The sequence below is a fragment of the Nannobrachium achirus genome (genome assembly GCF_963921795.1).
Source record: "Nannobrachium achirus genome assembly, chromosome: 21".
NCBI classification, from domain to species: Eukaryota; Metazoa; Chordata; class Actinopteri; order Myctophiformes; family Myctophidae; genus Nannobrachium; species Nannobrachium achirus.
In genome coordinates, this window is record NC_137828.1 from 841,986 (window position 1) to 864,891 (window position 22,906).

Sequence of the window (22,906 nt, forward strand, 5' to 3'; positions counted from 1 at the left end):
GTTGACCTTGTACCAGTGAACTGTACCGTCATGAAACTGTACCTTTTAGTTGACCTTGTAGCAGTGAACTGTACCGTCATGAAACTGTAGCTTTTAGTTGACCTTACCAGTGAACTGTACTGTCATGAAACTGTACCTTTTAGTTGACCTTGTACCAGTGAACTGTACTGTCATGAAACTGTACCTTTTAGTTGACCTTTTACCAGTGAACTGTACCGTCATGAAACTGTAACTTTTAGTTGACCTTGTACCATTGAACTGTACCTTTTCCTATGCAAACCTCTAATGAAGTCTTCAATAGAGCCGCTATTCTACTTCTGCTGACCGAACCGTCTGACAAGTCTGTAAGACTATCCTGCCGTCGCCCCAACGTCACAATGCGGAAGTTTCGGCAGGTGAGTCTTAATGTAAGGCTTACTGTAAGGCTTACTGTAAGGTTAGTGTTTACCTGGCTTACTGTAAGGCACGTTTCAGGGACGTGCTGGCCATTAGGAAAATCAGGACAACTCCCGAACGGCCGGTTCATTCCCGGCCGGTCCAGGCCGGCCATTAGGAAAAAAAATAAAAATAAAATGTCGGCCTTCGTTCCATTTTGGGGGCTGGGCGGCCAACAAAGTAAATCGTCACTGTCGGGCAGAAACCTTGTATCTCCAAGTTTCAAATGTGTAAATTATTTTGCAAAGCAAAGCCCTGCTTCATCATACAAGGCCGTCGCACAAAAGTAGTGAAAACAGCAGATCTACAAGCACGGCTGTTTTCACTAGTGTAAATCATTTTTAAAATGGTAAATACAAAACAAACGGTTTTGGACATACAAGGTTTCCACCCGACAACGACGAAATATAACTCATGTACAGTTATTGGCCCACTGGCTTGTCACTTGTCATGATGTGAAATGGCCGTATAGAGAGAGATCTCTATAGCGCGCAATGAGGGCCTCTCCAACTCTTTTTCCCGGGCTGAATCAGGGACCCAGCACGTCCCTGACACGTTTGTACACTTTATACTTATTGTTCCCCTCGTATGACTGACCTCTGGAAGTACAATACTTTCATCAATATTGTTCTGTTCTCTCAAATTCTCACAGCCTCCTCCAAATAAGGCTCTTAGAGTTAAAGGGGCGTAGCCTACTTCACCATTTCAACCTTATCTTTGTATAATTGGTCCTATTGACTGATCATTAGATTAAGATTAAATTGTTTCAAACCTCAAATTGGGACTGTTTTCCTGTAAACTGAAACTAAAGCTGTAGGCTGAAACATCTTTGTCCATATGGAGCAGATCTACACATCCTGTAGACACCAACATTAAGAGTCTCTGTAGTCTGTTGAATCAGTGATATGGAGTATAGACCCAACCTATAGTCTGTTGAATCAGTGATATGGAGTATAGACCCAACCTATAGTCCAGGGGTCCTCAATGTTTTCAGGCCAGGGACCCCTTATTGAGAGAGAGATGAAGCAGGGACCCCCAAAACCTGTTCATAGATTCCATATAGTTTAATTGTTTGAAAGCACAATCATCAGTGTATTTTGTGTTTTCAGATATTTAACCATTTGAGGTGTCATTACCTAATAAACTTGACCTTTTACTCTGTACTTAGTCTGCTCTTTTCCCCCTCTGGGGGGATCGGCTATTTTCAACCTCTGTCGAAAATAGCCGATCTACAAGCTCACAATGCCTCGCGGCATGAGGCGTTGTGAGCTTGTAGATCTGCTATTTTTGGCTACAGTTCTCAGAATATGGTCACTAGGGTTCAAGTTGTTCAAAGTTATAAAAAAGGAGTGGAGGATTTGGAGGACCCCCTGTAGTAACTCTGAGGACCCCCTAGGGGTCCCGGACCCCCTGTTGAAGACCCCTGATATAGTCTGTTAAATCAGTGATGTGGAGTATGGACAACCTACAGTATGGTCTGTTAAATCAGTGATATGGAGTATGGACAACCTATGGACAACCTACAGTATGGTCTGTTAAATCAGTGATATGGAGTATGGACAACCTATGGACAACCTACAGTATGGTCTGTTAAATCAGCGATGTGGAGTATGGACAACCTACAGTATGGTCTGTTAAATCAGTGATATGGAGTATGGACAACCTATAGTCTGTTAAATCAGTGATATGGACCTATAGCTGCTGCCTGAGGCTTTTCATGTTGATTATGCTGACACGTAAACATATTATATTATATTATATTATATTATATTATATTATATTATATTATATTATATTATTGCGACCGTCAGGGAGCAGTTTACTATGAAAACCTCCACCGGCCGTCCGTCCGTCCGTCCGTCCGTCACACCTTTGTGACCATCAACAAACGTCACACCTTTGTTGATGTTTAAATCGAAGAGTCTTGGTCAAATACTTCTGTTGGTTTCTGCACTGATCATTTATACAATTCAGCTGTGTTTGCTCGTGTCATCATGATGAGGTCATAAATCAGCCATGCCCAAATATAGATTTTACGGGTTTACATGCTTACTCAGTTATTCGTTATGTGAAAGTCCTATGACGTCTATGATATCTGACATCATCATACATACATTCCCTTTTATGCCCATAAATGGAGATCCCCTCTGTAGAACCAGCCACTGACATCACTGTAATGTCAGGGGAACCAAATCCCTTTTATGCCCATATATGGAGATCCCTGTGATGCCAGGGGAACCAAATCCCTTTTATGCCCATATATGGAGATATGGAGATCCCCGTGTTGCCAGGGTAACCAAATCCATTTTATGCCCATATATGGAGATCCCTGTGATGCCAGGGGAACCAAATCCCTTTTACGCCCATATATGGAGATCCCTTATGTCATCAATATTAAGCCCATATCTGTGAATATCTTTGGGTACCAGATGTCTCCATATATGGTTAAATGGTCCGATATACATCACTGGCCAGAAGACCAAGAAATGGTGCAACCTCGCCCTTTGCTTTTCTCCCTATAGGCATCTTACTGGTAGCAAGAAGACAACAGAGCACAAACATCCAAATGACGTTGTGTCCATTGCTGTCATTGATGCACAAATACATTAAAAGCCACAAATTGCAACTCTAGATTATTTTACAAATGTTGAATCTAGAGTTGCAACAGCAACCATTGACAGCCTATGCATCTGTGTTCTATAGCGCTGGCCCTTTAAGGCATGGCCAGGTGGGCAGCCTAGTGGTTTGCCCAGAAGCCTCTCATTTGGGTGTTTGTAGCAGACCTGGAAGCATGAGGTGTACTGGGTATCCAGAGGGATCCTGGAATATACTGTATTGACTGGGTATGTTTTGCTATGTTGTTGTATTTGAGTCATTTTGCTATGTTTTGTATAATGTAATGAATTTGTATTGAGGGCTAAACCAGATGTATTATGTGAGCTGTTGTAGGAGGACTAGCTAACCAAGCTAACCTACAGCATTGTCACTGTTCGGGTTAGGGTTAGGGTTCCCATATTCTATTTGAGACTAGCTTTTGTCAGATTGTTTTCTGGGCCAAACTTCCATCATAGTGCTGAGGGCATTTAGGTTTTTCACACTCAAACCAGAGGGCCACCATGCATTTACTATCAAACATAGGCTGGTTACACATCTCTATTCAGAAACATTGCTATTGAGAAGATTGACTTCCTCAGTGGGGGTATTTCTGAATAGGGATGTTTCTAAGTAGGGGTGTTTCTGAATAGAGGTCTGCCCCCACACTGGTTTATTGCTGTTGCTCTAAAGCAATGGTTCTCAACCTGTTCAGTCCACAACCCCCCAAAATAATCATATTTCAACTGGGGACCCCCCACCCTGACGAGCTTTGAATTGTATGAGTTGCCATTACATTAGTTTGACTACATCTGTTTTATTGTGAAAATAGCAGATCTACATGCTCACAACGCCTTGTGTTTTGAGCATGTGGATTTGCTATTGCCTTTAATATTTGACAATTTGGCCAATGTTTGACCAGAGGTATTAAAAAGATCTTAAAGTCCTTAAATGATCACTTTAGAAATGTGCAGATACCCTGTATACACTTATAGGCTACTGTATGTTGGTCTGTTTACTGCTGAGTGAGAAAATAAATGTTAACCAATATATAAGCGAAACATCTGGAGAACCCCAAAATAATATGGAGACCCCCCCAAATATATCCATTCATTCAACTTTCTATCAGTCTAGGTGGGAGGTACCTTTATGCCTTGACTAGAGTCTGTAAGGCAAGCGCGTTGTGTCCTGATTATAAAGCTTCAAACTATTATTTATAAATGTTGTTCTGTTTAACAAAACACAGAAAACCTTACATTTTAGGCAGATAATTCACACTTCTCGCGTTCAGACTATATTAGTGGTTGTAAGCTGTGAGCTTACAGAAACCGAGCAGAGGTAAATAACTACCCCATGTCACATCACTGTGTGCCTAACAGCAGTGGTTCTCAACCTGTGGGTCGGGACCCCCAAGGGGGTCCCCACATTATTTTGGGGGGGCCCCAGATGTTTAACTTAATGTGCAACATTGTTTTCTCTCTCAACAGTAAACAAACCAACATAAAGTTTAAGTGTACAGAAGGTATAGAAGTGACAATTTAAGGATTTTTTACTACCTCTAAAATGACAAATTAAACATTGGCCAAATTGTCAAATATTAGAGGCAGAAATTGTGAAAATAGCAGATCTAATTGCTCACACATCTCATCTATATGCCTCGCAACGCAATGCGTTGTGAGCATGTAGATCTGCTATTTTCACAATAGAACTGTTAATCAAAAATAACACAGTTGAGTCAACTGTAAGTGCTCGTCAGGGTGGGAGTGGGGGGTCCCCAGTTAAAATAAGTTGTGGGGGGTCCCCAGTTAAAATATTATTATTTGGGGGGTCCCCAGTTAAAATATTATTATTTGTGGGGTCCCCAGTTAAAATATTATTATTTGGGGGGTCCCCAGTTAAAATATTATTATTTGTGGGGTCCCCAGTTAAAATATTATTATTTGTGGGGTCCCCAGTTAAAATATTATTATTTGTGGGGTCCCCAGTTAAAATATTATTATTGTGGGGGGTCCCTGGCCTGAAAAGGTTGAGAACCACTGCCTTACAGAAACCCTGCAGAGGTAAAAGAACTACCCCAGATCTATAAATGCTGTTCTATAGCAAAAATGGTCGTTCTAACATTTTCCACATTTTCTGTATGTTTTGAATAGCTTTTATACATGATTAGATTACTGTGCAACTGTCAGATTGTTGATAGTATTGACATTGGTCTTCAGTTAAATAAGTAGTATGTTTAGAAATGGCAGTGGTACGGCCACCCTGCTCACATGTATGTTTAAAATAAAACATATGTTGTAGCCTGAACCTAGCTGCAAATTGCAACACTAGATTTTATTTTAATGGGATGAATCTAGGGTTGCAATACCTCCCATAGGCAGCCAATGCATCAAAACAGTTTTTTGCTTTCTGATTGTATTAAACAACTTCAAACTCACCTATATTGGGGCTCTATGGAAAGCTTGGAGTATACTCTTTCTATCTGCAAAGAGTTTGTTTCATAAAACTCCACCGTAGACATGTTATGAGCTACTTCCTGTCAAGAAATCCGAGCAGACATGGTTTATTTTCTAAGTGTTGAACTTCGGAAGCGCTTGTCTTCTATTTACGCAGCGTCCCACTGCCTCCTGCGTTATGTGACATTTAGAACCAGCTGGTACACAGGACCGCTGAGTGACTTCCCACAAGCGCTTCCAAACTCCTGCACTTAGAAAAAATAATCACCTGAAGCCAATTTCTTGATAAAAAGTAGCTCATAACATGTCTACGGTGGATTTTTATGAAACACACACTTTGCAGATAGAAAGAGGATACTCCAAGCTTTCCATACAGCACCAATATTTGACGCCGTTTATTACAATCAGAAAGCAAAAAACTGTTTTGATGCAATGGCTGCCTATGGGAGGTATTGCACCCCTAGATTCATCCGATTAAAATACGTTTTTATTAGTATTTTATTTCTCCATAGCGATGGTTGTTCTCTAGGCCAGAGGTTCTCAACCTGTTGGTCGGGACCCCCAGGAGGGTCCCCAAATGATTTTGGGGGGTCCCCAGATGATTAACTTAATGTGTTTTTTTTGTTTTGTTTTTTCTATCCTGAAAAGTACATTTCTAATTTAACATCGAATGCATTAGTTATACTTATGTTAAAGGGATATTTCACTTTAAAAACGTTTTGTCATTTTATCATCAGGCTCTTGGGAACACCCAGGACAGTTTTTTAATTTCTTCATTCAGTATTTAGATATGTGTTAATTAATTTCCCCCTTCCAGGACCTTCCTATGCAAACCCATTATAACTTCAAACTCCAATTTAACCATGATAGATTCAATGAAAACAACTGTCCTTTTTTCTGATGACTCCTGACACCCTCTGAATACGTGAGCAGGCCATGCTTTCTTTTGATAACTTTTTCTTTTTTTTTATAATCTTTTATTGTATTTAATAATTTTCATTTGATTAATATGAATCAATGAAAAAAATATATAAAAAAATAAACATGGCCTGCTCACATATTCGGAGGGTGTCAGGAGTCACCAGAAAAAAGGACAGTTGTTTTCATTGAATCTATCATGGTTAAAATGGAGTTTGAGGTTATAATGGGTTTGTATAGGAAGGTCCTGGAAGGGGAAAATGAATATCAAATATCTAGAAATTCAAAAGCTGTCCTGGGTGTTCCCAAGAGCCTGCTTAGACGATGAAATGACAACGTTTCTTTTTTTTTTTTCTTTTTTTTTTAAGTGAAATATCCCTTTAACTGTATGAACTTAAAGGACAATACAAATGTAATACTAGTCATTAAGCTACTAATATAGACTGAAGTACTTGGAGCAGGTGACAGCGTCATGTTTGCATGTTTAGAATTGTAACAGCTGAAATCAATAATATCAGTATTCCCATATTAACCAGCGGGTGGCGCTAGACAGTAAGTGAAGGTGGATGTATGGTTATACTGATGGTGATAAGTTGAGAGGACCCCTGGGGGTCCTCAGACCACACTGTGAGAACCACTGGTCTAAAGGCTGACAGGTGAACCAGACACTTTGAGAACCACTGGTCTAAAGCAGGGGTCTTCAACAGGGGGTCCGGGACCCCTAGGGGGTCCTTAGAGTTACTACAGGGGGGTCCTCCAAATCTTTGAGTGACAAAAACTGTTTTCTCCTCTTTTATATTAACCACTTGAACATAATCTGTGAACTTTAGCCAAAAATAGCAGATCTACAAGTTCACATGCAACGCCTCGTTGTGAGCTTGTAGATCGGCTATTTCTGGCAAAGAGGTTTAGTGTAGAGGGGAAAAAGAGCAGACCAAGCACAGAGTGAAATAGTCAGGGACCCAGTCCCTGATAATGGGAGAGGACTTGTGATGTTCTGCCGTACTTTTTATTTATATTTTATCTATTAGTTTGGTCATTAAGGTCCACAGAATGAGAGGCCTGCTCTGCCGGAAACATCGTCTTCATGATTCTGAATCCATTGCAAGCATTTGTTTTGCATGAAAAACATTCCTTGGGCAAAGATTTGGGCATCCAAAATTGTAAAAAGTGATGAGTCATCAAAAAATCTTCACTTTTGGGGGGCTGATAATTTGCCCTAGGAATGTTTTTCATGCAAAACAAATGCTTGCAATGGATTGAGAATCATGAAGAACCCCTAGTTTGACCCCTCACACGCTATTTAAAGCACATTTATTTTCTTTTTTTAATATTTTTCTTTTCCTGTATAGTGAAGTTGATGGGACAGTGAATATACAAATGGCCATAACTTTTTTTCGCGATGTTTCCGGCAGAGCAGGCCTGTCATTCTGTGGGCCTTAACTCATACAGTGCCAAACGACTTTTAGATCAACTTTCTCACTATGGACTTCCCTGCCAGACGACTTAAATCGACTTTTACTTAGAAAAAAAACATTTTTTTTTTTTTTTTTTTTTTTTTTTTTGGACCCCATTAAATCCAGTAAACATGATTTCAATCGCGATTTTGCATGTTCCACCCCCATACAACCCCATCTTTCATACAGGGCAGCCATATTTGCTTACATAATGTAAAACATAATGGCTATTATCTCAAGAATGCCTGAACGGATTTCCAATGTGTGAACAGCCTGCACAAACATGGTGCATGATCTGTGCATGGGCGTGCATGATCTGTGCACTATAAATTACATGGAAGTCTATGGAGATTTTCTGGCAATAATGACCAAACTAATAAATAAAACAGAAATAAAAAGTACAGAAAGACATCACAGGTATCACCCCTATTCCTTGAGCTTTTGGGCTTGTGGGTCAATGACTAAAAGGTGAAGTTTATTAAGTATTGATGGTCAAGTGGTTAAATATCTGAAAACACAAATTGACATGAATCCAAAATACACTGATGATTGTGCTGTCAAACAAAACTACTGTATCTGTTGTGGGGGTCCCTGCTTCATCTCTCTCGATTGAGGGGTCCTTGGCCTGAAAATGCTGAAGAGCCCTGGTCTAAAGACTTCTGTGGTTCTTTTCAAGACAAATTCCAAGCCTCATATTTCTGCCTAGCTCATCCTCCGGTGTTATGGGGTAATTGGTGACCTGACAACATGTGTGTTCACATGATGTCAAACATCCAAAGCAAATCACTGCTGTCTTTATTAAGAGTTAAAGCTAGTAGGCCTATGCAGTGGCTTAAAGTAACTAGTAAGTACATTTACTTATTTAAGAGAGATTATAGAATTGGGTCAAGTATTCAAAGACTTGCACAAATTGATACAAATTAAAAAATGGCAGATCTACAAGCTCGCATCTGCTATTCTTTTTAACAGTTAAAGCATGAAAACAATGGTTAAAGTAATGATTCGTTCACGGTCTTAATGGGTTAATTCCTGTGTCTATTCTAGGTGCAGCTCCTCAACCAGCCCAACATCCTCCTTCAGGACAACTACATTACCCAGAAGGCCACTGTGTTTCCTGTCGCTCCAGTGAGTTCGGATACGCGCCAGCAGGGGGCAGCAGCTACCACATCTGTGTGGACGGACACTGGACCAAACTCACTCTGACATGTCAATGTAAGCACACACACACACACACACACACACACACACACACACACACACACACACACACTCAAGATCCGATGCCCTCCCTGACACGGAGTCAGCAGGGGTCGGTAGGAGGGACATGAGGGGTCAAACTAGGGGTTCTTCATGATTCTGAATCCATTGCAAGCATTGGTTTTGCATGAAAAACATTCCTTGGGCAAAATTTTGGGCCTCCAAAATTGTAAAAAGTGATGAGTCATCAAAAAATCTTCACTTTTGGGGGGCTGATAATTTGCCCAAGGAATGTTTTTCATGCAAAACAAATGCTTGCAATGGATTAATCATGAAGAACCCCTAGTTTGACCCCTCACATGCTACTTGAAGCACATTTATTTTCTTTTTTTAATATTTTTCTTTTCCTGTATAGTGAAGTCGATGGGACAGTGAATATACAAATGGCCATAACTTTTTTTTGCGATGTTTCTGGCAGAGCAGGCCTGTCATTCTGTGGACCTAAAAAACTCTCTCCCAGCCATTTACAATATGCTTGTGCGCCTATACTGCCAGGAATATTATTAATTTCCAAGTTATCAGTAGCCTATCCCAGCAGGGATAGGCTACTGATAACTGATAGACAGGGGTAGTACACGTACTATCCACTAGAGTGTGCCCAACGATAAGGTCTTGCAGTCTGGACTCAGCGTGAACAGCATTGTGATCCATAATGGCTTCCTATGGAGCCGCCATTATGGCTCCCGGTCCGCCGAACGGGAGCCATCCTGGAGCGAGTGCACGTCGTGCACACGCCATATACACTCGTTTTTGATCCTGAGTGACCACTCTGTCAGCCTGCCATTTTTTTCCGAATGAAAATCTGTCTAAATATGGTAAAGTTTGATAAGAAAAACGTCAGCTTTCAATGCTATGGAAAGGCCCATGCTTTGTTATGGCCGAACGACTTCCGGGTTACGTCATCGATGATGTAATTTCCAGCGCATTTTTATAGCTTAAGCTTATATGAACCTAGAATGGTCATTTATAGCTCAAAAAATGTCAAAAAAATACCAAAAAAATCAGAAAATGATCCCCAAGGCGACGTTTGGCGATCTGGCTGACTGGGCTTCCTCAAAATGGCGATGGAAGGTGATTTGGCTGTGAACTAGTTAATGACCAAACTAATAAATAAAACAGAAATAAAAAGTATGCAAAGACATCACAGGTATCACCCCTATTCCTTGAGCTTTTGGGCTTGTGGGTCAATGACTTAAAGGTCAAGTTTATTAAATATTGATGGTCAAGTGGTTAAATATCTGAAAACACAAATTGACATGAATCCAAAATACACTGATTATTGTGCTGTCAAACAAAACTACTGTATCTGTTGTGGGGGGTCCCTGCTTCATCTCAAGGAGTCCTTGGCCTGAAAACACTGAAGAGCCCTGGTCTAAAGACTTCTGTGGTTCTTTTCAATGCACATTCTAAGCCTCATATTTCTGCCTAGCTTCTCCTCTGGTGTTATGGGGAAATTGGTGACCTGACAACATGTGTGTTCACATAATGTCAAACATCCAAAGCAAATCACTGCTGTCTTATTAAGAGTTAAAGCTAGTAGGCCTATGCAGTGGCTTAAAGTAACTAGTAAGTACATTTACTTATTTAAGAGAGATTATAGAATTGGGTCAAATATTCAAAGTCTTGCACAAATTGATACAAATTCAAAAATGGCAGATCTACAAGCTCGCATCTGCTATTCTTTTTAAAACAATGGTTAAAGTAAGGATGCGTTCCCGGTCTTAATGGGTTAATTCCTGTGTCTATTCTAGGTGCAGCTCCTCACACACACACACACACACACACACACACACACACACACACACACACACCCCCCTCCACTGGCCCACAACCTCAAGATTCGATGCCCTCCCTGACGCGGAGTCAGCAGGGGTCGGTAGGAGGGACACGGGCGCGAAGCCTGTGCCCCTCCCGGTGTCCTAAGGCGCATTGCAGTGATGCCATGGAGAGAATACTCCAGCCTCCTATCTGCGTGGAGCCGTTCTCCGTGTGGAACGGGTGGGGGTCGGAGCGTTGGGGAGTGTGGCTGAGGCATGGTTGAGGTGCTCTCGCTTGAAGTGCACATTGAACTAGGGTCTCCTCGTCCCTCCCGGGGCAGGGGATCTCAGGTTTCGTTTGTGCCGCACCCTTCGTGGGCAGAGCGAAGCATAACGTCCCCAACAACCTACGGGTCAACGGGGAGCCGCATCCCTCTACTCAGCCATACGAGGGCCCTCGGTGGTGTCCCTCTCCCCGATCAAGTCTCTTGATCCTCTTGGGCATCAGTGCAAGCAGAAAGAGCCTGCCGGCTTCCCTATCGCGTGGAGCGGTCTGCGTGAAGTTGCGTGGGGAGTCGGTTAGGCTGAGGAGTACGGCGGATGGGAGGAACGAGGTGCCAAGCACTCGAAGTGCACATTGAGTTAGGGTCCGCCGTCCTTGTGACGGGGGATCTCAGACATCGTTTGTGCCGTGCCCCCTCGGGTGGGCAAGAGTGTGGCCTAATGTTCCCCGACGGCCCCCGGGCCGGGGCGAAGGTTCCGCCCAAACGGGACGCCGCGTTCACAAGTCAGCCGTGCGAGGACCCCCTTCGGGGGGCAACCTCTCCTCAAACTTGTGTGACCTTCTGACATGTCAGAAGGTCAACGTAAGCACATAAGCACAACTCCTTACTGTACTGACAGTGGTTCAAACTCCCTCTGACATGTCAACGTAAGCACATAAGCATAGCATAAGCATATGCACACATAAGCATATGTACATAAGCATAATATGCACATAAGCTATGCACACATAAGCATATGCACATAAGCATATTATGCACATAAGCTATGCACACATAAGCATATGCACATAAGCATATTATGCACATGACAGTGGTTCAAACTCAGTGACATGCTGAGCTGAAAGCTCTTCGGAGCTGGCCGGGTGTATGGAGAACCGGAACGATTGGAGACTCCGATGGAAGCTCGCCTGAGGACGACCGAGAGTAGAAAATGTGAGTACTTTCTCCACCTCTGCTAGTATGCTCTGGTTTAATAAACAACATGTATTTGCAGTGCATTTGGACGTTGATGTTTACGTGAAGTCTGCAAGATGGTCACATGTTTCTGAAGGTCACCAATCTCACTGTAACACCACCATGCTGCCGGAGTTTAGGCTCTATGCACGGCAGCCATGTTGGAAGGAAATTGCTCTGTTCCATTCCGCTCAAACAGAGTCGGTCTTGTCTGTGTCTTGGTGTTGGTTTTTGCCGTCTTGTTGTGTTGCGTGATCCCTTGTCTTGGTGTTCTGTTAGTCATTCATGAAGTCATTCATAGGCCAGTATGCTATGATCCGCAAAGCTGGTTATGCACTGTCTGACCGTGCTCTCGCCCAGGATAGGGAAATGATCCATTCTGAAGGAGAGGATGTTGAAGTCACATCATTGGCCAGTTTGCCACCCCCTAATGATTTTGCCGAGTTGCCTTATTTTATCCAACCCAATTAGGCCATAGATTAGGATGTGTTCTGTGTCTGCACTCAGTAAAAGCAGTGCAGGCACTTAGATAGGGTATATCTTTCTTATTCTTAGATCTTACTTTATGACTGCTAGCTCCTCTCAGACAGGTGTGCTTTCACACAGCCTGTTTGCTTATATAAATCATTTCCTCTGTTTGATGGTGCAGCATCTTAAACCTGGGAGGGTGTGATGTGTTTGATGTTTTGAGGGAATGTCTCATTATTAACCACTTTCCCCCCAAAGCCCCTGTTGCTTTTTGTCGTATTATTTACTCATGTACGCAATGGCATGATTCTAAAGAATTATGGACCCCTGTCTTGCCAGGTTTTTGACGTTGATGGTTATGTGAAGTCTGCAAGATGGTCACATGTTTCTGAAGGTCACCAATCTCACTGTAACACCACCATGCTGCCGGAGTTTAGGCTCTATGCACGGCAGCCATGTTGGAAGGAAATTGCTCTGTTCCATTCCGCTCAAACAGAGTCGGTTACTAATGAAGGCTCTGTTCCATTCTGCGCAAGTCAGTCTGTCTTGTCTGTGTCTTGGTGTTGGTTTTTGCTGTCTTGGTGTGTTGCGTGATCCCTTGTCTTGGTGTTCTTGTTAAGTCATTCATGAAGTCATTCATAGGCCAGTATGCTATGATCCCCACAGCTGGTTATGCACTGTCTGACCGTGCTCTCGCCCAGGATAGGGAAATGATACATTCTGATGGAGAGGATGTTGAAGTCACATCATTCGCCAGTTTGCCACCCCCTAATGATTTTGCCGAGTTGCCTTATTTTGTCCAACCCAATTAGGCCATAGATTAGGATGGTGTCTGTGTCTGCACTCAGTAAAAGCAGTGCAGGCACTTAGATAGGGTATATCTTTCTTATTCTTAGATCTTACTTTATGACTGCTAGCTCCTCTCAGACAGGTGTGTTTTCACACAGCCTGTTTGCTTATATAAATCATTTCCTCTGTTTGATGGTGCAGCATCTTAAACCTGGGAGGGTGTGATGTGTTTGATGTTTTGAGGGAATGTCTCATTATTAACCACTTTTTCCCCACAGCCCCTGTTGCTTTTTGTCCTATTATTTACTCATGTACGCAATGTCATGATTCTAAAGAATTATGGACCCCTGTCTTGCCAGGTTTTTGACGTTGATGTTTATGTGAAGTCTGCAAGATGGTCACATGTTTCTGAAGGTCACTAATCTCACTGTAACACCACCATGCTGCTGGAGTTTGTTGGAAGGAAATTGCTCTGTTCCATTCCGCTCAAACAGAGTCAGCAGTCATGTTTGTTTCTTTTGTTATTGTGGTATTCAAACTTGCATGTATTATCCTGCCTCAAAGGACTATACTGGAAAGTCTTCAGCTAATTCTCTCTGGTATATATGTGAGAACGGTTTTGTTAAAGCATTCACTTTCCATGTACCCTTTTATTTAGGGATGTGGGTCATATAATCATACATGAATTGAATGTATCTAATTTATGTCAGTGTTACTAATGAAGGCTCTGTTCCATTCTGCTCAAACAGAGTCAGTGTTACCGATGATACTAATGAAGGCTCTGTTCCATTCTGCTCAAACAGAGTCAGTGTTACCAGTGATACTAATGAAGGCTTTGTTCCATTCTGCTCAAACAGAGTCAGTGTTACCAATGATACTAATGAAGGCTCTGTTCCATTCTGCTCAAACATTCAGTGTTACCAATGATACTAATAAAGGCTCTGTTCCATTCTGCTCAAACAGAGTCAGTGTTACCAGAGATACTAATGAAGGCTCTGTTCCATTCTGCTCAGAGTCAGTGTTACCAATGATACTAATGAAGGCTCTGTTCCATTCTGCTCAAACAGAGTCAGTGTTACCGATGATACTAATGAAGGCTCTGTTCCATTCTGCTCAAACAGAGTCAGTGTTACCAATGATACTAATGAAGGCTCTGTTCCATTCTGCTCAAACAGAGTCAGTGTTACCGATGATACAAATGAAGGCTCTGTTCCATTCTGCTAATACAATGTACCAGGGTACCTTATATTATATGGCCATATAAAAACTATTGTGTGCACACAGGTTCACTTTGAACAGTATTTATACCGGGCCCGGGGTACAAGTCCAATGCATTTTTGGTTCATGGTTTCAGTTTTATGGTTGTAACCCGGGGTACAAGTCCAATGCATTGGTGGTTCATGGTTTCAGTTTTATGGTTGTAACCCGGGGTACAAGTCCAATGCATTGGTTGTTCATTGTTTCAGTTTTATGGTTGTAAGCCGGGGTACAAGTCCAATGTATTGGTGGTTCATGGTTTCAGTTTTTATGATTGTAACCCGGGGTACAAGACCAATGCATTGGTTGTTCATGGTTTCAGTTTTATGGTTGTAACCCGTTCGAGGGTTCATGGTTCACTGTTACAATGTTATGGTTGCAACCTGTTCGTGGGTCTGACTCTGTTCTGAAGGTTTTGAGGTTTTAATGTGATTTAAGTTTGGGTTTTGCACATTGTTCTGATTTCACTGAAGGCACTGTTTTATATTTGATCTGTTGGTATTTTGCATTGCTATTTATTATGGCGTCTGATAAAGGTGTTCAGGATGAAAATGAATTATGCGTAATGGTTGAACTGCCCGCCACTGGGGCTGAAACGCGTAGGCCTACTGATGGTGACGCAATGCACACTCAAAGGGTTGAACTTGAACTTGAATCTGCACAGGTTGAGCCAGCCATGCTGGCTGTTGTAAAAAAAAAACTGTCCGAAATCACGGAGACCGGAGACACCGGTCAAAAAACGAAAAAGAATATAGACACCCAAAGCCCAAACAACATGAAGTGCAAAGTGTGTTTATGAAGTATTTAAGCTTAATCAATGTGTGTTTATGAAGTATTTAAACATAATCAATGTGTTTATGAAGTATTTAAACATAATCAATGTGTGTTTATGAAGTATTTAAACGGAATCAATGTGTGTTTATGAAGTATTCAACTTAATCAATGTGTGTTCATGAACTGGATGTAAACTGGATCCAAACATGAGGTGCAATGTGTGTTTATGAAGTATTTAAACTTAATCGAAGTCTGTTTATGAAGTATTTAAAGGAGGAGGAGAAGGCAAAACATGAGTTATGGTTCAATGCAAAAAGGATAAATGTCAAGGAATTTGTCTAAGTGAATACTTGGAATACTTGAAAGTACAAAGGCTGTGTAAATGTGGTTGTGGTTCAAGAGAATGAGGATGATGTGGGCAATCTAATTAAACCAACAGACAGAATTTCTAATGTTTTATGGTTGTAACCCGTTTGAGGGTTCATGGTTCACTGTTAAAATGTTATGGTTGCAACCGGTTCGTGGGTCTGACTCTGTTCTGAAGGTTTTGAGGTTTTAACTGTGATTTAAGTTTGGGTTTTGCACATTGTTCTGATTTCACTGAAAGCACGGTTATATATTTGAACTGCTGGTATTTTGCATTGCCATTTAGTATGGCGTCTGATAAAGGTGTTCAGGATGAAAATGAATTATGCGTAATGGTTGAACTACCCGCCACTGGGGCTGAAACGCATAGGCCTACTGATGGTGACGCAATGCACGCTCAAAGGGTTGAACTTGAACTTGAATCTGCGCAGGTTGAGCCAGCCACGCTGGCTGTTGTAAAGGGTTCCCAGCCCCCAGAGGCTGAAAAACTGTCCGAAATCACTCAAAGTGTTGTCGAAACAGAGACACCAGTCACAAAATGAAAAAGAATATTGACACCTAAAGCCCAAACATGAAGTACAATGTGTGTTTATGAAGTATTTAAACATAATCAATGTGTGTTTATGAAGTATTTAAACTTAATGTGTGTTTATGAAGTATTTAAACATAATCAATGTGTGTTTATGAAGTATTTAAACTTAATGTGTGTTTATGAACTGGATGCAAACTGGATCCAAACATGAGGTGCAATGTGTGTTTATGAAGTATTTAAACTTAATGTCTGTTTATGAAGTATTTAAAGGAGGAGGAGAAGGAAAAACATGAGTTATGGTTCAATGCAAAAAAGGATAAATGTCAAGGAATTTGTGGATGAAGTGAATACTTGGACACAAAGTACAAAGGCTGTGTAAATGTGGTTGTGGTTCAAGAGAATGAGGATGATGTGGACAATCTAATTAAACCAACAGACAGCATTTCTAATGCTTTATGGTTGTAACCCGTTTGAGGGTTCATGGTCCACTGTTAAAATGTTATGGTTGCAACCGGTTCGTGGGTCTGACTCTGTTCTGAAGGTTTTGAGGTTTTAACTGTGATTTAAGTTTGGGTTTTGCACATTGTTCTGATTTCACTGAAAGCATGGTTATATATTTGAACTGCTGGTATTTTGCATTGCTATTTATTATGGCGTCTGATAAATGTGTTCAGGATGAAAATGAATTATGCGTAATGGTTGAACTACCCGCCAGTGGGGCTGAAACGCATAGGCCTACTGATGGTGACGCAATGCACGCTCAAAGGGTTGAACTTGAACTTGAATTTGCGCAGGTTGAGCCAGCCACGCTGGCTGTTGTAAAGGGTTCACAGCCCCCAGAGGCTGAAAAACTGTCCGAAATCCCTCAAAGTGTTGTCGAAACGGAGACACCAGTCAGGAAAGGAAAAATCATATTGACACCTAAAGCCTTCTGGATAAACTGGAAACTTTGCAAAAAGAGAGAAAGGAAAAATTGAGCAAGGCATCTAACCTGCAAAAAAGCATTTGGGAGTGGATGCAAAAAGGATCCAAACATGAGGTTCAATGTGTGTTTATGAAGTATTTAAACTTAATGTGTGTTTAAGAAAGTATTTAAACTGAATCAATGTGTGTTTATGAAGTATTTAAACTTAATGTGTGTTTATGAAGTAGTATTTAAACTTAATGTGCGTTTATGAAGTATTCAAACTTAATCAATGTGTGTTTATGAACTGGATAAAAACTGGATCCAAACATGAGGTGCAATGTGTGTTTATGAAGTATTTAAACTGAATCGATGTGTGTTTATGAAGTATTTAAACTGAATCAAGGAAGCAAGAGATGCTCAGAAGGCTCTGTTGCCAGTATTGCCCCCGGAGGAGAAGGCAAAACATGATTTATGGTTCAATGCAAAAATGATAAATGAATCCTACTACGGGAAAGGAAACTTGTTAAAGGAACCCGCAGTCACACTCAATTTTCAAGCCAAAGAGTTCCAACCTACCATGCAGCAACCTCCACTACCACAGCAAACGCTAACTCAACCTTCCACGCAGCAATCTCTACAACCACAGCAACCGCTAACTCAACCTTCCCCGCAGCAATCTCTACAACCACAGCAACCGCTAACTCAACCTTCCACGCAGCAATCTCTACAACCACAGCAACAGATAACTCAACCTTCCACGCAGCAATCTCTACAACCACAGAAACAGTTAACTCAACCTTCCACACAGCAACCTCTAAAACCACAGCAACAGTTAACTCAACCTTCCACACAGCAACCTCTACAACCACAGCAAGTCTACAACCGGGTACAAGTCCAATGCATTGGTGGTTCATGGTTTCAGTGTTATGGTTGTAATCTGTTCGAGGGTTCATGGTTACCTGTTACAATGTTATGGTTGCAACCCGTTCTTGGGTCTGACTCTGTTCTGAAGGTTTTGAGGTTTTAACTGATTTAAGTTCGGGTTTTGCACATTGTTCTGATTTCACTGAAGGCATAGGCCTACTGATGGTGACGCAATGCAAGCTGGCTGTTGTAAAGGGTTCACAGCCCACAGAGGCTGAAAAACTGTCCGAAACCACTCAAAGTGCTGTCGAAACGGAGACACAAAACGGAGACACGAAAAATCATATTGACACCTAAAGCCCTACTGGATAAACTGGAAAGTTTGCTAAAAGAGAGAAATGCAAAATTGAACAAGGCATCTAACCTGCAAAAAAGCATTTGGGAGTGGATGAAAACTGGATCCAAACATGAGGTGCAATGTGTGTTTATGAAGTATTTAAACTTAATTTGTGTTTATGAAGTATTTAAACTTAATCAAGGAAGCAAGAGATGCTCAGAAGGCTCTGTTGCCAGTATTGCTCCCGGAGGAGAAGGCAAAACATGATTCATGGTTTAATGCAAAAATGATAAATGTCAAGGAATTTGTGGATGAAGTGAATACTTGGACACAAAGTACAAAGGAAAACATTCTGAAAAAGAAAAGGGAAATGGAGGAGGAGGAAGAAATAGTGAAAAAGAGAAAGGAAATGCTGGAGCTTGATGCACAACTGAGAGCTACCAACGCAAACATAGTAGTGTTACAAACCCCAGTCGCCAAGCTGTGTCACGCACACATTCAGATGGAATGGAATCCTACTACAGGAAAGGAACCATGTTAAAGGAACGCACAGTCACACTCAATCCTCAAGCCAAAGAGTTGCAACCTTCCATGCAGCAACCTCTACAACGACAGCAACCGCTAACTCAACCTTCCACGCAGCAATCTCTACAACCACAGCAACAGTTAACTCAACCTTCCACGCAGCAACCTCTACAACCACAACAAGTCTACAATCGGGTACAAGTCCAATGCATTGGTGGTTCATGGTTTCAGTTTTATGGTTGTAACCCCTTCGAGGGTTCATGGTTCACTGTTACAATGTTATGGTTGCAACCCGTTCGTGGGTCTGACTCTGTTCTGAAGGTTTTGAGGTTTTAACTGATTTAAGTTTGGGTTTTGCACATTGATCTGATTTCACTGAAGGCATAGGCCTACTGATGGTGACACAATGCACGCTGGCTGTTTTAAAGGGTTCACAGCCCCCAGAGGCTGAAACTGTCCGAAACCAGTCCGAGACACTTGATCATAAAACAAAAAAGCATATAAAGAGAGAAAGGCAAAATTGAACAAGGCAACTAACCTGCAAAAAAGCATTTAGGAGTGGATGCAAACTGGATCCCAACATGAGGTGCAATGTGTGTTTATGAAGTATTTAAACTTAATCAATGTGTGTTTATGAAGTATTTAAACTTAATCAATGTGTGTTTATGACGTATTTAAACTGAATCAATGTGTGTTTATGAAGTATTTAAACTGAATCAATGTGTGTTTATGAAGTATTTAAACTGAATCAATGTGTGTTTATGACGTATTTAAACTTAATCAATGTGTGTTTATGAAGTATTTAAACTGAATCAAGGAAGCAAGAGATGCTCAGAAGGCTCTGTTGCCAGTATTGCCCCCGGAGGAGAAGGCAAAACATGATTTATGGTTCAATGCAAAAATGATAAATGAATCCTACTACGGGAAAGGAAACTTGTTAAAGGAACCCGCAGTCACACTCAATCCTCAAGCCAAAGAGTTCCAACCTACCATGCAGCAACCTCCACAACCACAGCAACCGCTAACTCAACCTTTCACACAGCAATCTCTAAAACCACAGCAACAGTTAACTCAACCTTCCACGCAGCAATCTCTACAACCACAGCAACGGTTAACTCGACCTTCCACGCAGCAATCTCTACAACCACAGCAACAGTTAACTCAACCTTCCACGCAGCAACCTCTACAACCACAACAAGTCTACAATCGGGTACAAGTCCAATGCATTGGTGGTTCATGGTTTCAGTTTTATGGTTGTAACCCCTTCGAGGGTTCATGGTTCACTGTTACAATGTTATGGTTGCAACCCGTTCGTGGGTCTGACTCTGTTCTGAAGGTTTTGAGGTTTTAACTGATTTAAGTTTGGGTTTTGCACATTGTTCTGATTTCACTGAAGGCATAGGCCTACTGATGGTGACACAATGCACGCTGGCTGTTGTAAAGGGTTCACAGCCCCCAGAGGCTGAAAAACTGTCCGAAACCACTCAAAGTGCTGTCGAAACGGGAGACACGAAAAATCATATTGACACCTAAAGCCCTACTGGATAAACTGGAAACTTTGCTAAAGTAGAGAAATGCAAAATTGAACAAGGCATCTAACCTGCAAAAAAGTATTTGGGAGTGGATGCAAACTGGATCCAAACATGAGGTGCAATGTGTGTTTATGAAGTATTTAAACTTAATCAATGTGTGTTTAAGAAGTATTTAAACTTAATCAAGGAAGCAAGAGATGCTCAGAAGGCTCTGTTGCCAGTATTGCTCCTGGAGGAGAAGGCAAAACATTATTCATGGTTCAATGCAAAAATTATAAATGTCATGGAATTTGTGGATGAAGTGAATACTTGGAAACAAAGTACAAAGGAAAACATTCTGAAAAAGAAAAGGGAAATGGAGCAGGAGGAAGAAATGCTGAAAAAGAGAAAGGAAATGCTGGAGCTTGATGCACAACTGAGAGCTACCAACGGAAAAATAGCAGTGTTACAATCCCCTAGTCGCCAAGCTCTGTCACTCACATATTCAGATGGAATGGAATCCTACTAGAGGAAAGAAACCATGTTAAAGGAACCCACAGTCACACTCAATCCTCAAGCCAAAGAGTTGCAACCTAATATGCAGCAATCTCTACAACCACAGCAACTGTTAACTCAACCTTCCACGCAGCAATCTCTACAACCACAGCAACAGTTAACTCAACCTTCCACGCAGCAACCTCTACAACCACAGCAAGTCTACAATCGGGTACAAGTCCAATGCATTGGTGGTTCATGGTTTCAGTTTTATGGTTGTAACCCCTTTGAGGGTTCATGGTTCACTGTTACAATGTTATGGTTGCAACCCGTTCGTGGGTCTGACTCTGTTCTGAAGGTTTTGAGGTTTTAACTGATTTAAGTTTGGGTTTAGCACATTGTTCTGATTTCACTGAAGGCATAGGCCTACTGATGGTGACACAATGCACGCTGGCTGTTTTAAAGGGTTCACAGCCCCCAGAGGCTGAAACTGTCCGAAACCAGTCGGAGACACTTGATCACAAAACGAAAAAGCATATAAAGAGAGAAAGGCAAAATTGAACAAGGCATCTAACCTGCAAAAAAGCATTTGGGAGTGGATGCAAACTGGATCCCAACATGAGGTGCAATGTGTGTTTATGAAGTATTTAAACTTAATGTGTGTTTATGAAGTATTTAAACTTAATCAATGTGTGTTTATGACGTATTTAAACTGAATCAATGTGTGTTTAAGAAGTACAGTATTTTCTGGACTATAAGGCGCACCTGACTATAAGGCGCACTGTCAATGAATGGTCTATTTTCAAACTGTTTTCATATATAAGGCGCACCTGACTATAAGGCGCACATAATAGACGCTACCGTTGTGTTATGCATCAAACAGATGGAGCTGTGCTAAAGGGAATGTCAATGTCAATGAATGATCCATATATAAGGCGCACTGGACTATAAGGCGCACTGTAGTTTTTTGATAAAATTAAAGGCTTTTAAGTGCGCCTTATAGTCCGGAAAATACGGTATTCAAACTTAATCTGTGTTTATGAAGTATTTAAACTTAATTTGTGTTTATGAAGTATTTAAACTTAATCAATGTGTGTTTATGACGTATTTAAACTGAATTAATGTGTGTTTATGAAGTATTTAAACTTAAGCAAGAGATGCTCAGAAGGCTCTGTTACCAGTATTGCCCCAGAGGAGAAGGCAAAACATGATTTATGGTTCAATGCAAAAATGATAAATGAATCCTACTACGGGAAAGGAAACGTGTTAAAGGAACCCGCAGTCACACAAAATCCTCAAGCCAAAGAGTTCCAACCTACCATTCAGCAACCTCCACTACCACGGCAACCGCTAACTCAACCTTCCACACAGCAACCTCTACAACCACAGCAACAGTTAACTCAACCTTCCACGCAGCAACCTCTACGACCACAGCAAGTCTACAATCGGGTACAAGTCCAATACATTGGTGGTTCATGGTTTCAGTTTTATGGTTGTAACCCGCTAAGGGTTCATGGTTCACTGTTACAATGTTATGGTTGCAACCTGTTCGTGGGTCTGACTCTGTTCTGAAGGTTTTGAGGTTTTAACTGTGATTTAAGTTTGGGTTTTGCACATTGTTCTGATTTCACTGAAGGCACCGTTTTATATTTGAACTGTTGGTATTTTGCATTGCTATTTATTATGGTGTCTGATAAAGGTGTTCAGGATGAAAATGAATTATGCGCATTGGTTGAACTACCCGCCACTGGGGCTGAAACGCATAGGCCTACTGATGGTGATGCAATGCACACTGGCTGTTGTAAAGGTTTCACAGCCCCCAGAGGCTGAAAAGCAGTCCGAAACCACTCAAAGTGTGTCAAAACGGAGACACCGGTCATGAATCGAAAAGGCATATTGACACCTAAAGCCCTACTGGATAAACTGGAAACATTGCAAAAAGAGAGAAAGGCAAAATTTAACAAGGCATCTAAC